This window comes from Ambystoma mexicanum, chromosome 6p, assembly GCF_040938575.1.
Source record: "Ambystoma mexicanum isolate Mex_15411 chromosome 6p, UKY_AmexF1_1, whole genome shotgun sequence".
Taxonomy (NCBI): Eukaryota; Metazoa; Chordata; class Amphibia; order Caudata; family Ambystomatidae; genus Ambystoma; species Ambystoma mexicanum.
The window spans coordinates 212440736-212453930 of record NC_090935.1 but is presented as its reverse complement, the minus strand read 5'-3'; the positions used below and the strand labels follow the sequence as shown (position 1 = coordinate 212453930).

General features: G+C 48.1%; 1 protein-coding gene across 7 annotated transcripts in view; it reads right to left on the bottom strand.

The window, feature by feature from the left end:
* The window catches only part of SETBP1 (SET binding protein 1), a 386838-nt gene extending 380373 nt beyond the window's left edge, over positions 1-6465 (bottom strand). For 2 of the 7 annotated variants that reach the window (XM_069626886.1, XM_069626888.1), the window contains exon 1: positions 6290-6465. The gene's annotated coding sequence lies outside the window, so the exon portion shown is untranslated. The other 5 variants (XM_069626885.1, XM_069626887.1, XM_069626891.1 and 2 more) reach the window with 4 other exon arrangements.
* Between the last annotated feature and the right edge of the window lie 6730 nt (positions 6466-13195).

Below are 13195 nucleotides of genomic sequence, written 5' to 3'. Positions count from 1 at the left end.
TTGCCCTGCTAGCTGGTTGCATCATTCCAAAGCCAACCAAAACACAGTAGAATAGCCCATAATTGACAGCCTACACATCCTCACCTAGAAGGCTGCAGACAGAATACTCAAGGTATCTGTCCAGCCCTGTGGCTCCCCATGAATTACCATTCCACTTAAAACCATGTATTGACAAAAAAAGCATTCTCTACAAGGTGGCCATTGGGCCGTACCCTCTAGCCAAAAGACCTCCAGGAAAGGCATCTTCAGCAATGGGTACACAGTGAAAATATAGAGCCTATTTTCTGCTGGTTAATTGTAATTGGTTATTTATAACGCGCTTAATACCCAGAGGTTTCTAAGCAGGGGACCTGGGGATCGAAGCTGTGTTGCTCCACGTTGTCTTGCTTCCAATGTGAGCGTGTTGCCCCTGAGCTATCCTCCCGGGTTGTTGGTTTTTAGCATGATCTTTCCCTGGTGCTTTCATCCATGCATTGTTACACTGCCTAGAACACAAACACATGCTTACAAGGCGTTCTCCCTCCTACAAAACTCCAAAAATACACCTAATAATATTCGAATTACGGGGCCACCCATGTTCTCAACGACACCACATGGACTTCAAAGTAACAAATGAAGGGACGCGATGCATGTGCCTACTGACTTAAATTATTCAATGCACATTCATGAGAAAGCCACAGCATCCCCAAGAGATAGCTAGACAAAGTCACCCTGGTCAATTTGGAACGAAAATCAAATAAATATACGAGGCCATAATGACTGCGTTCTCTCTGAAGTACATATACTTTAAACTAGCACGAATGATAGCCAAAGGAGGAATTACTCACACCCCCAATTCAACTCAAACCACTAATTCTTCTAATGTCTATTCTCCAAGAATGTAGTGCCAATGAGGACCAGACCAATACCAATTGCCCTAAAATCAGCCAAGGGGCACCTCAATCCACTGTCGGCCATAAGAACAACCTTCAAAGAGAGATCTGGCTTTGCCAAGGTTTCCTTGAAAGTAACGGCATCAATGATCATTGTTTCAACTCCCAAATGAGACTGCTGGCATTGACCAGGTGGGGCAGCCTGGGGTAGGATGGCAGAAGTAGAGGGTTAGATGATGCAGGATAATTCAATGGGCTAACACAAATCCCACCGAAGCAGACATAATCTTTTCATTTGTGAACAACACTCATTATAACCAGTATATGATCTGGTTAGCTGTAATAAGGAAATGCTGCAGGCCAAAATAGTTAGACAATTCCAAAACGGAGGATTTGATGACAGATCGCTCAACAATAAAATGTAGCAAAGTTATCGCAGAAAGGGCTAGGCCCGTAGAAGCCCCATACTCACACCAATCTTTCTGCAGTCCATGAATGAGGTCATCAACTATGGTAAGGGTCTGCAATCTTTGGCGCTCCAGATGCTTTGGACTACAACTTCCATCATCTCTAACTAGCGTTGTCAACAGCCAGATATCATGGGAATTGTAGTCCGAAACATCTGGAGAGCCAAATGTTGCAGTGCCCTGAAGTGAAGGCAGTACCTTTGTGACCACGGCCACCATATTATAGACAGTCAGAGAAACAAAACCATCCGTAGTTGAGGGGGTAAAACCCTTTGCCAGTTAGGCCTCAAGACAACTGTTTAGGCACTGCCATGTAAACTACCAGGCACTATTAAATAGCACCAGCCAATAAGCCAATACACCGCTCTCAACCGCAAATGTGTTAATAATGTAAGTCTAAGTCCCTTGCGATAAAAACCAAAGATTAGACACTCCAATCCCGTCGGCCAAATCGCATACATCTCATCCCTCGTTCCAGGGAGAGCAGATTCTTGGCACGGCTTGTTCTCAATAGATTCCTGTTTTCAATTAAACTTTGAGAGAGCCTCGAGAAAAAAAATAATAGCCAGTATTTTAAGCACTTATGGCAAATCTAACAGCCAGTGCCTCCAAGGGGATGCAGGAGGGATATCCCCAACTCTGCATATTTTTCAACTTTCTTCCTGGCAATGCAGTTATAATGCCTGGAACAGAGAGCTCAGCAAACTGTCCCCAACAATAATAGCATTAGACACCCCTTTGAGAGGCATGTTGAGCTCTGACGACAATGCCAGGTAACCACCCATTTACGCACAAAATGTGGAGCTCTTGGCATGGAAAGCTGTTTTAGTTAGCATCTTCAACATAAATGCCATGTGGAGGTTAGATCGGTGTTCTCAAACTGTGGGGCTGCACCCCCCTATGGTGGCCCAGATGATGTCTGGGTAGGGTGCGACGTGGCTACTTTTAATAGAAAAGATACACAGATTTTGGCATTGGGGGAGCCTGCTAAAAGTATTTTAAATCATAATAATGTTTGAGTACCATCGGGTTTCAGGAACACGCTGCATGGCTTTGTGTTGGGCTTGTGTGGTGAAAAAAAAGCCTGCAGAGATGTTGGCCGGTGAGTCTTTACAGGACAATAAGAGTGCTATCATTGACCATTATCCATTAGTGTTCATAGAGTGATGATCAGAACTCGAAGCCAAGGGGGATTGAAGGAGGTGGAGGAAAGCACAGACTCCTTGACTTATTAAATGGCCTTCCTTCTAACCACGCTTCAAAGTCAGCCCCAGAAACTTGTTTAAATGAAGACCAGCGTGAAATCACAGCTAAAGAGCTGTCCTGCAACGGTGTGAGGGGTAGGATTCAACGCCGCCCTCAGAGGCTGGTAAATCAATAAAGCTTATACAGTATCTGTGTCAAATAATATTAAACACCGCACCGGAGTCGGTAGCAGTCCTTTACGTCTGAAAGCCCCATGTCAATATGAAAGGGATCAAACGATTACTTCCCTTGACAACAGAGGACTACCAGGATCAGCTCCTTCCTAGACAAGAGCACTCAACGTTCAATGCATTCAGCGTACGGCGAGCTCACCGGAAGGTCGAATGCCTCCAAATATCAAAATACTCCATGTCCTTCATTCATATCAGTTGAACTGAATATAATATACAAAGGCGTGACATTGCCTAAGCTTTCGGAGCTATAGGGCTTCTGCCACCCTGCCCTTCACCACCCCGCTCCCCACCCCAACTCTTTGATGGAACCTAGAGCGGTGAAAAGCCATATACAAGTAACCAATCTAAAATAACAGCATGACACTTAACATCAATGTACTGGATGTCACCACAGAAGAGGTGGCGTGATCTAGCTGTACGCTAGGTTATCTGCAACGCAGACCTATCTGCGCAATGGAACTGCACCACTGGTGCCACCGTATCCCAGCCGTATTTACAACAATCACAGAGGCACTAACACGAAATGAACGCTTGCATTTAAGATGGATGGGGTCATTAATGGTAGGCATTCCATCTCTCATTACCAATAGTAACGTATTGAATTTTTTCCAAACGCCAGCCATAATTAGGTAATCTAGAGGAATATGGCTGATTACCCAACCACAAGTAAGTGGGCTGGGACTCGGGGCTCTCCTTGTCTGGCACACCACACGGCACAGCGGCACGCGGGTTGGTTTCCCCAGGGCCAGAGCGAGCAGCCTGCTGCTGTGAGATCAGACACGGAAGCAGCGCGGGAGTATTGAGGGGAGAATTGACCTGGTCAACCAGAGCCCAAAAGATCAACTCGCTGCTTAACAAGCGCGAGAAAGCAAGCGGCCCTGAACCCCGCGGCCCTCACCGGGACGCTTTTCAGCCTGCGTCATCATGACAGCCCTGGCCATTTTGTCCATCTTTGATCATTTTTCAAGAAGTTCACCCTTCCAGCTCTTGGCGCGCATCCATCAACGACCCCTGAGCGCCAAGGCATGGGCTAGCTAGTTCTGCTACAACGCCACAGAAAGGGGAGTGCTCCTCAGAAGGGACCACTCAGAATAAACACTGCTGAAAGGGAGACAGGTTGACATTTGCGCTCAATCTGACAAGCGGTGTCACGTCACCCAGGCCCGTTTGAACACGATACAAGTAACAATATTTTATTTTCTTTCTCAAACAGGCGGACTTTACAGTTCCTTGAGCAAGACCAGTCTGGACGTGTGCTTTGGAGGGGCGGCCTGGGGGTTGCGGGGGGCGGTTGAAGTGTAGGGTACGGGTATCTGACTGAGGAGGGAAAGGGGAGTTAGTGTGTGGGAGTGCAGTCCTGTGAGGAGGCGGGGGCCTGAGCGCGATTGAGAAACGTGTATTTATAAGTGCGTGTTTGTTTGAGGGGGTGTCGCCTGCCCACAAGTATCCTCTTGATCTTTTGACTAATTTCTCCGCGGGGAGAAGGAAACACAGACTGCCCCTTTCAGCCGTACACGGATCCAACGACCGTCTTTAACCCAGCAACCCCCCACCCAAACCCCTCCCCCCTCGGGCAAACAACACACGCTGCCCATGTGCAACAACAAACCCGACCTGTCACCTCCCCATGAAGCAAACTTTGCCCACAGTAACCTTCAGCACGCCCAAGTCGGAGGTTGGCGTCTGATCCGGCAAAAGGTGTCCTCTGTAACCACAACATAAACAACACACACAACACAAGACATCATGACAACAACCCTGCATTACTCATCCTAGCGCAGCCAGGCGCACTGCTCCAGGAAAAACATACCACTCTGCATGGTGTGTGTGTGCGCGCGCGGGGGAACTGCGCCCTTTCTGTGTCACCTGGCTGCATGCACATACACTCGGAACAGCCTGCATACATGTGGACGGTCTTGTGGTAAGACCTTCAGTTCAGATTATACACAGTATGCCTGCTATGATAAGCAGTGCCCTTCGTTATAGCGCCGGTTACCCTGCCAGTAACACACATCCCCCTTCCCCTCGCTTGCATCACAGATGTGCCCCTGCCGGCACAGAACACCACCCGCCGCCGAGGGCTCTACGGTACAGGCGACACCCCCATGTTAAGCCCCCCCCACCCCCCACTTACTTACTCAGGTTATAACGCTCCCCCGCTGGAATATGACACGAAGTCGCATTAACTTTGGATTCTGGAGAAGGAAAACGCACGCGTGCCGCAGGCAGCAGCCGCCGCAAAACGGGGGGCGGGGGGGAGTCGTACTAACCCATGTCCAGGCGGCGGGCAGCGGTCCGCATCCCGGTCAGCCCAAGGGCCTCAGAAGGGGCGGCCGAGCGGCGAGCCCCCGGGGCGCTGAGACGGAGCCATCTCCTGGATCTGTCAGAAAAGGAGCAGGCGGAAAAAAAAAAATTCAAGGGGAAAATGGCGTCTTCTCCAGCTCAAGGAGTCACACAGGCTTCACACCAATAACGATCTGACGGCAGGAAGGCGAGCAGGCACAGACATCAATCCATCTGCCGCGGGAGAAGCCTCGGTCCGCGGATCGATGCGGGATCTCCGGGGTGGGGGTTCGGGGAGGTGGCGAGGGGCCGTGGCTCTGCCCAGATCGAGCTGCACTCCTTTTTTCGCAGTGGCGGAGAGGGGTGGTTTCGCTGATCACTGCAGTTTAATCAGAGCTGGACTGCCTGTGATTGCTCTGCAGGCTCTCCCCCGTCGCCTCCTCCTTCCCCTCTCTCCAGCTCACGCTCTCAGTCCCGGAGCGGCCAAGGAGGGAAAGAGGGGGGAAAAAAACCCACACGAATAGCTCTCGGAGAGGGAAATAAAAACCGACGCTGCTTGCACAATCTTCCCCCACCGCCCGCCAGATCCAGGCGGAGTTCGCGGCGCTGGATCCGGTAGATTGCCCATTCCGTTTCTCCAAAGGATTATTTCGTTTTCCTCGTGGCGGGCAAGGCTGTCTCTAAATCACACCCAGTAGCGTGGTCGCGGTGCCGACCCGCCACCCTTTCGGTCTGCAGAATCCGAGTGAAGGGCGATGAACGATGCGACCAGACTGGGCATCGCGGACCCGGTGGCGGCCAGAACTGAAAAGGCAAAGAAACACAGACAACAACAAAAAAACAAAAGCTTCTCGAACCTCGTGTCTGAGACGAGCTGGCTGCCCCCCCGCCCCCCATAGGAGCACGGGCACTGTAAAGCTGATGTATATTTTGTATTAAAACTACCATCATATGTATAGTACATGTCTGATGTGTAGTGCCAAAAATCGTAGGTAAATTCCGGACCCAAGTTCTTTAACAGTTCGGCTGCCCGTATACAATGTTACGGAAGCGGCAAGCATGCGTAATACATATTATTGCCCACCCAGTTACAGTGCCACCTTTACTATGCATGGGACACACGCGGCATGTGTGCAAGTGCTGTGCCGTCAGATAGACACCTACAGAACATGGCTTCGTGGCTGTGTCTCCTGTCCCGGTTGGCAGGCAGAAGGCGCGTGTTACGTACCTGGAGGTAGAGGGCAAACATCGCGTAGCACTTCAGTCGCCCTTCTCAGAAGTTGAATTCGTGCCACAGAGTAGCTTATGCGCCCTTGCCTGTTGTCTTGCGGCTACACGGCACCATGTTAGCTACCCGTGCTCAGTGCAGCGAGGGGAGGCGGCATGCAGCCCTGGCCCTTCCCCGTGTGTCACTAAGGAAACCCGAGCAGGCCCCAAAACTGAAACCAAGCCCCTAACTTAACCCCCTCGGCACCGGACAACCACGCAGGCGAGCCATGGCTTGCTCTCCTGTCACACACCGACAGAAGGAGCATTTTTAAAAAGGACTGCGAGCGGGAGGGCTCGTTTCTCTTTGTATACCAAATGACATTTTAACACCTTGAGCAAAATGAGAAACGTCATTTATGTGTTTACTGTTTTGCATCACTACATAAAAGAACCGACCAACCCAGCAAAGCATACCCGTTCACACAGAAAAGTAACTTTCACTGTGTGTTGCGGCACTGTAACGAAAATTCGTTTTAGAATACACGTGTTACATATGAAGACTCCCGGAGGCACCAAGTGAGTTCTTCTTAAATTACTTTATTCAAGTACAAGTCACACGAGGTTAGGAACAGGACAGGTACACGTAAAAAGATAAGAGGGGACAGTACAGGAGCCCACTGTCTCCCACAATCCCAAGCTCACATCTCCAACTGCCCGGGTGTGGAACGTCAATCAGACACAAACATTCCAGTCACCCTCACAGGATCCTATAAGTGACATCGCCAGCGGGCCACCGGTAAAAAGTAACTCCAGGAAATGAAAGTAATCAAAATAAACAGAGCGTATGCAAAGTAATAAATAACCCACATTTATTGGACCCAAACAGTTGGGCAGCACGGTTCAGGCAGCCCTGTGGAACTGAACAGAATTAAATGGGCTGTCAACGCCGCCCACTGCGGCTGAACATTTTTGACATAATTAGTCAAATTAGCATACAACTTTTTGTAAGGCAGGGTCACAGGAGCCGATTGGTGGGACTATGTCAGTCCCCTATAGTAAAATATATGTTAAGTGACCCTGATTTTGTAGAATTTTTCTTTGGCATAAATCACATTAAAACACCTCGTGATGTCACAAACCTTCCCACACCTCCCCTCAATTACATGGTTGCGCTGATCAGTGAAAAATACTTGTTTGCCATTGGTTGGCAATGCCCAAAATGCAAAAACGTCTTGAGATGGCAAGGGGAGAGACATTCACATTGTACAATGTTGCACCCTGAGGACACCAAAACCTCACCCAGCTGATTGGCTCCCCGTCTCACGGCCCCATAACCCCTTCCCCAACTCTCTGGGCCCCAGCTTCCGTCTGATGCATTGCTGCCAAGTGTAGTCTGAAAAACAATACCACACCTTGGCTGGAGTTTAATTCACTGTGTTTCATTTCTAGGTGCCTAGCTCAATGGCCTTCGAAAGTGTCTCTTAGAGTGACTTTGCTGTGGCTGCGTTCTCCTGGAAGACTTCAGCCGGTAGACTTCAGCCATGCAAAATTTCAAGAAACTCTTTCTGCCGAATGCTCAAAAAAATACATCCTGTTTGTCTCACCAAGACTGCAGCTCTATTATTGTGAGCTGTCACCAAGAAATGCTTTCCTAGCGTGGGCCTACAAACAAAATGGCTTCTCTACTGTTCAGACAAAAGGTCCAAGGGTGCCCCTGAACCAGCCAAGCTCTCTCTATGTCCCCTGATCACAGGTTGAATGAAAATGTACATACAAATTCAAATTATTTCCATGCATTGTTCCTCATAGCTGAATTACGTCTCCCATAAACATTGTTTTTTATAAGTCATTTTATTGCTTCATAGAAGGCAGTGCACATTCAAGCTAAGTGTCCAATGCATTTCGGATATTGTTCCGTCTTCAGGGCTAAACACTTCATAGATCAATAGCTATGTGCATGACTGTGTCTTCTTAGTAACCACCTCCAGGTAAAATGGCCACATTCCACAATTTTGTGAGGATGAAGCGCTAAACAAGGCCTGAACATCAGAGCTACAGCGCCATGCAATGTACACCCATTGCTCAAAAGTCCCCTACTATATAAAACCCTACAACAACTTGCACCTGCATCCACCCCTTATTACATTCCACCATGGGACCTCTCGTGCTGTGCCTGCTTTGGTGTTATTTTAGGCAAGACGCACCACGTTCAATGATGTTACCACCCCTGATGTCACCCACCACGTCACCCTCAACATCACCAAGTTACTTGTGCAAATAGTACTGGTGCCCCCCTTGGCAGCATTGGATCTGGACCTTTACAACATTCCCAACTTCTATCGATCTATTGTTTGGCACACTTTGGGCCAGCTGCTCCTTGTTATTTTCCTTTGGTATCCACACCCTTGTTACCTTATGCAAACTCTCCCCTTAAGCCTCATACTCCTCCAGTGACCAACACATTATCATACATTGGGCCTCATTACGAGTCCGGCAGTAACCAAGGCGGTAAAACCGCCTAGTTACTGCCAGACTCGTATTACCATTCCGCCTCCATGATGCCCAGAAATACCAGGGCATTACGACCCTGGTGTCCCGGGAATTCCTGAGGCGGAATTCGCTAAATCCCCATTTCCATATAGGACTCAATAGGAATGGGGAAGTGGAAACACTGGCACCATCTCGTGATGGTGCTGGTGTTTCCACATTCGCCTGCAGGCGGGCGGTGTAAGACCCGCCAGGTCAGATCTGGCGGGAACATCACCTCCCGCCTGCAGGAGTCCGGATTGGGCGGTCCAGAATTAACAGTGGCGGCGACCTGTAATGAGGCCCATTGTGTTTTCTCAAATGGTATCTTTTGGTGTGCTGTACAGCCTTATTGTTAAGGTGAATTCTTTTTTTGTAAGTACACATCACATTGTCCAAGCGATAGTTGTATGCTTCAATAATATTTCTTTTATTTCTTATTCTGGTTTAACACAAGGTGTTATCACTTTGCTTGTGGTTTCTTTCACAGTTGCGTTTTCCTAGATAGAGCTAAGGATAACTAACAAGCTGTCAAAATTAACAGTCTGGCGACAGAAGAAATAAAAGATAAAAGGGAGGAAGGGGAAAAAAGGGAAAAAATAAGAGTTGGCATCAATTCCCACACTAAAACAAGGAAGGGACTCTCTCCTGAAGATCAATGTTACATGCATGGTGAAACACCTGTTGAGAAGAGAAAAATAGTAAAACGAAAGTGTGAAAGAAACAACAAGCAAAGTGATAACACCTTGTGTTAAACCAGAATAAGAAATAACAAAATATTATTGAAGCATACAACCATCGCTTGGAGAATATGATTTGTACTTACACAAAAAGCATTCACCTTAACAACAAGGTTCTACAATTGGCGCACACCAAAAGATACCATTTGAGAAAACACAGTGTATCTGAATATTGTTACGGTCACAATATAGATATCTGGTGGATTAATAAGCAATAAGATCCGCCCAGGATTATAGCCTATTATTTGGCCAGACATAGTTTCTAAACACATTATCATACATGCTTCCCCATCAGCTGAACAGTCTAGCCAAAAGCCTCATAGCTGTCTGTATCCAATGGTAGCATTGTGAGCATTCAAGCTGGACCCTATTCAGGCATTTCTTTTTGTGTTTGTCATACAAAGGGTGTCATTTTCCCAGCCTGTCAACAGTAAGGTGCACCATATATTTCCCCTTCCCCTGTTTCCCTTCCAAATTCTTAACCCTAATTGACATGCACAAAAGGTAATGAGCACCAGAAAGAGTATTGGGACAGTTATCTTAAAAATGTTCACCAACCACATGGGAACCAAGGCAAATAAACTATCGAGCCAGTTGTCAGAGGTTACTATGCTTGTTTCCCTCATCATAGTCTAATGGAGCATGTCCAGCTCCTCAATAGCCTCTATCAAAGTTTTGTTTGCTGCATCGCTTGCGGGCATGAAAGTACAGAGCTGCTTCCGATCTTCTTCCACATGCCGCCATCCGTGAGTGTCTGTGTGCCCCCATGCCCCCCCGTGAGTGTCTGTGTGCCCCCATGCCCCCCCCGTGAGTGTCTGTGTGCCCCCATGCCCCCCATGAGTGTCTGTGTGCCCCCGTCCCCCCGTGAGTGTCTGTGGGCCTCCATGTCCCCCATGAGTGATTGTCTGTGTGCCCTCTTGCCCCCCGTGAGTGTCTGTGTGCCCCCATGCCCACCCGTGAGTGAGTGTCTGTGTGCCCCCTTGACCCCTAGTTAGTGAGTGTCTGTGTGCCCCCATGCCCCCTAGTGAGCCCCACCCTGCCTTGCTCCCCCCTTTTTGGCTCTGTGTACCCCCCTTACCTGCCTTCTACCCCTCTGAATTTCCCTCCTCTTCTACTATCTTCTGACTCCCCATCCTACTTATTTTTCCATCCTCTCAGCCTTCCCCCTCCTAGCACTTACTCCTATCATCTGTTCCCTTGACTTTTGATAGCAGCTTGTCTGTCTCCCCTCCTCCCCCCCTTGTTCTTCTCCCTCCTCCCCCCACCCCTGCTTTTTAAATTTGTCACTGACAAATTTGCTCAGTAGCGTGCCTTGTTCATCTCCTTCTCCCCACTCATATCCCCCGTCCCCCCATCCTTCCTCTTGTATACCTCCTGCACTACTTCATTTGTCGTCAGACATAGGGCCTCATTACACGGTAGGCGGTGGACCAAGGTGCTAGTAGCACCTTGGTCCATGCCGGTAAAATACCGGCACCGCCTTGGTGGAAAGGGGAATTACCGCCCTATTCCAAGGTTGGTGGGGCGGTAATTCACCCTTCCCCCATTGCCCTTCCCCATTCCCATTTTTGCCCCATAGGGCATAATGGGAATGGGGAAGGTGCTAATTACGGCACCGCAAATTTGCGGTGCCGTAATTAGCACCAAGGTCCCTTAGCGGGTTGGTTTTTAACACCTGCAAAAAGCAGGCGTTAAATTCTCCAACCCGCTAAGGGAACTCATAGTAAGGCGGTAAGGGTTAACGGTTACCGGTACCATTACCGGTGACCGTTAAAGGCATGGTCTAGTAACATTTTTTATTGTCCCTACGGGTCAGCCATGTTTTTTTAAGCCTAAGTGGCTCGATTTTAGAAAACTTTCCTATGGACCTTACCCGAGTTTTCGTCCATTAAACGCACGCGAAAACAAGCACCAGGGAGCTGCCATTTTCTGATAATCCTATCTTTTCCCCGATCGCCCTGGCTGACCTGCTTTTGCGGCACTAAATCAATTCCCCCGCCCCTGAGCCTGACATTATCAAAACATTCATATTCCCCACCTCTCTCCGTGACGTTACTGTGCTGCGTAGGCAAACGCGCCCAGTCGTCTTCTACGCGACTCCACACAGAACCCGGAAACCAACACAGACTATCTCACAACACAGCGCGCCACAATTCGGAATATGAAACTGTACTTTAAAATCAAACAGCAACACGGTACATTTGGTAAAGTACATTTATTTTACATTAAATGTTTAGAGAATATTCAGCAATTGCCATATGAACTCCGAAAGCCATTTATTTTCTTTTATCTGTATCCGCCATGGTTCACAGGGTGTTGCTTTTCTTTAAAGAAGCACTTTGGGAGCACGGTGAACCGCAAGGCTGTTCCATCAACTAGGCACTAGTCCATCGTAAAGGTTGATATGTTGCTTCTAGCCACTAGTACAGCGTAAGGGCATGTGGGCCCTTGGCGATCGTCCCATAAAATTGTCAGTGTGCTCCAGTTTTTCACACAAAGCTGCAGGTGTCTACTGTAAAAGCCATCTGCTGGTGTCTCAAACCGATGGCAGTAGCAGAAGGGGAGCAAATACCTGTTATGAAAACAAAAAAATTATAATTAGTCTCGCCAGCCGATCTTCATTAATATTACTTATTTTATTTATTACAGCCGATCAGAAACTATTTGCTTGCAAGGATAGTTCAATGGAGTATGTTTGGCTCTAAAATCAATGCGAAAAGTAACAAAATAAATCGAGGCCAACACACAATGATAAACGACAGTTAGTCTACTTGCGTGAGGAATGATATGATACATGATATGGCATTTGTAACGCGCCTATACTCAAGTGTTTCTAGGCGCGACGAGGCAGGTGGGGAACAAGGGCAGACAGACAACAATCCTACTAGGCCAGGTGTCTTTCTGATCGCGCATGGGGAGGGGGACAGGGGGGGTAAAAGTGCTGTACATGGTTAGTTGAATACAAATTAAATAATAGGGCCAGCTGGTGGCAAGTGCAAGGTAAATGCCGGGAGAAGGGGCTGAAGGATATAGAGACAGTCCCGTAGTGCAGGTAGGCAGTGCAGGGAAAAGTGGCTGGGCCAAGGACCGAGATCGGTGAGACCAGTGGACCTGCATGCCCATGTGCCCACTACGAACACGTTTTACTTGCTTTTCCTAGCTCTTCATTCATTCATTTATTCATGCATCCATTCATTAAATCTTCATTCCGGTATAAAAGCGTGTAAAGATTTACTTACATTATATGTGAAATTTCCATTGTGTCTCTTCATAATGCAGTCTGTAAAACGGACCGTGCTCTTGACAACGATTTTTCATATACTGAACTAAAATGAAACTCGGTCTAGTTTCTGAATTTTCTGCCTTATCGTCTCTTACGTTATTGCGCACCCCCTTCAAATGTAGTTCTTTCGGCATGGTCCCTGTCTCAAGGTCAAAAAACAATAGACCCTTATACTTCCAGTGCGACTTGTGGGCCTCATCTGGGCGCTGTCCTTCTCATTCTTTATTTGCAACATCACGTAGTATAGGCATCTGTGAGAACTTGAAGTTTAGAATCCGTCTATGTAGTGCGCCTCAATGTGCAAATGCAAACTGGCTTCTCTCCCAAAAGCCACGGCCCGCTTGGCTGGCGCGTTCTAAGTGCCCCAATTTTGTCC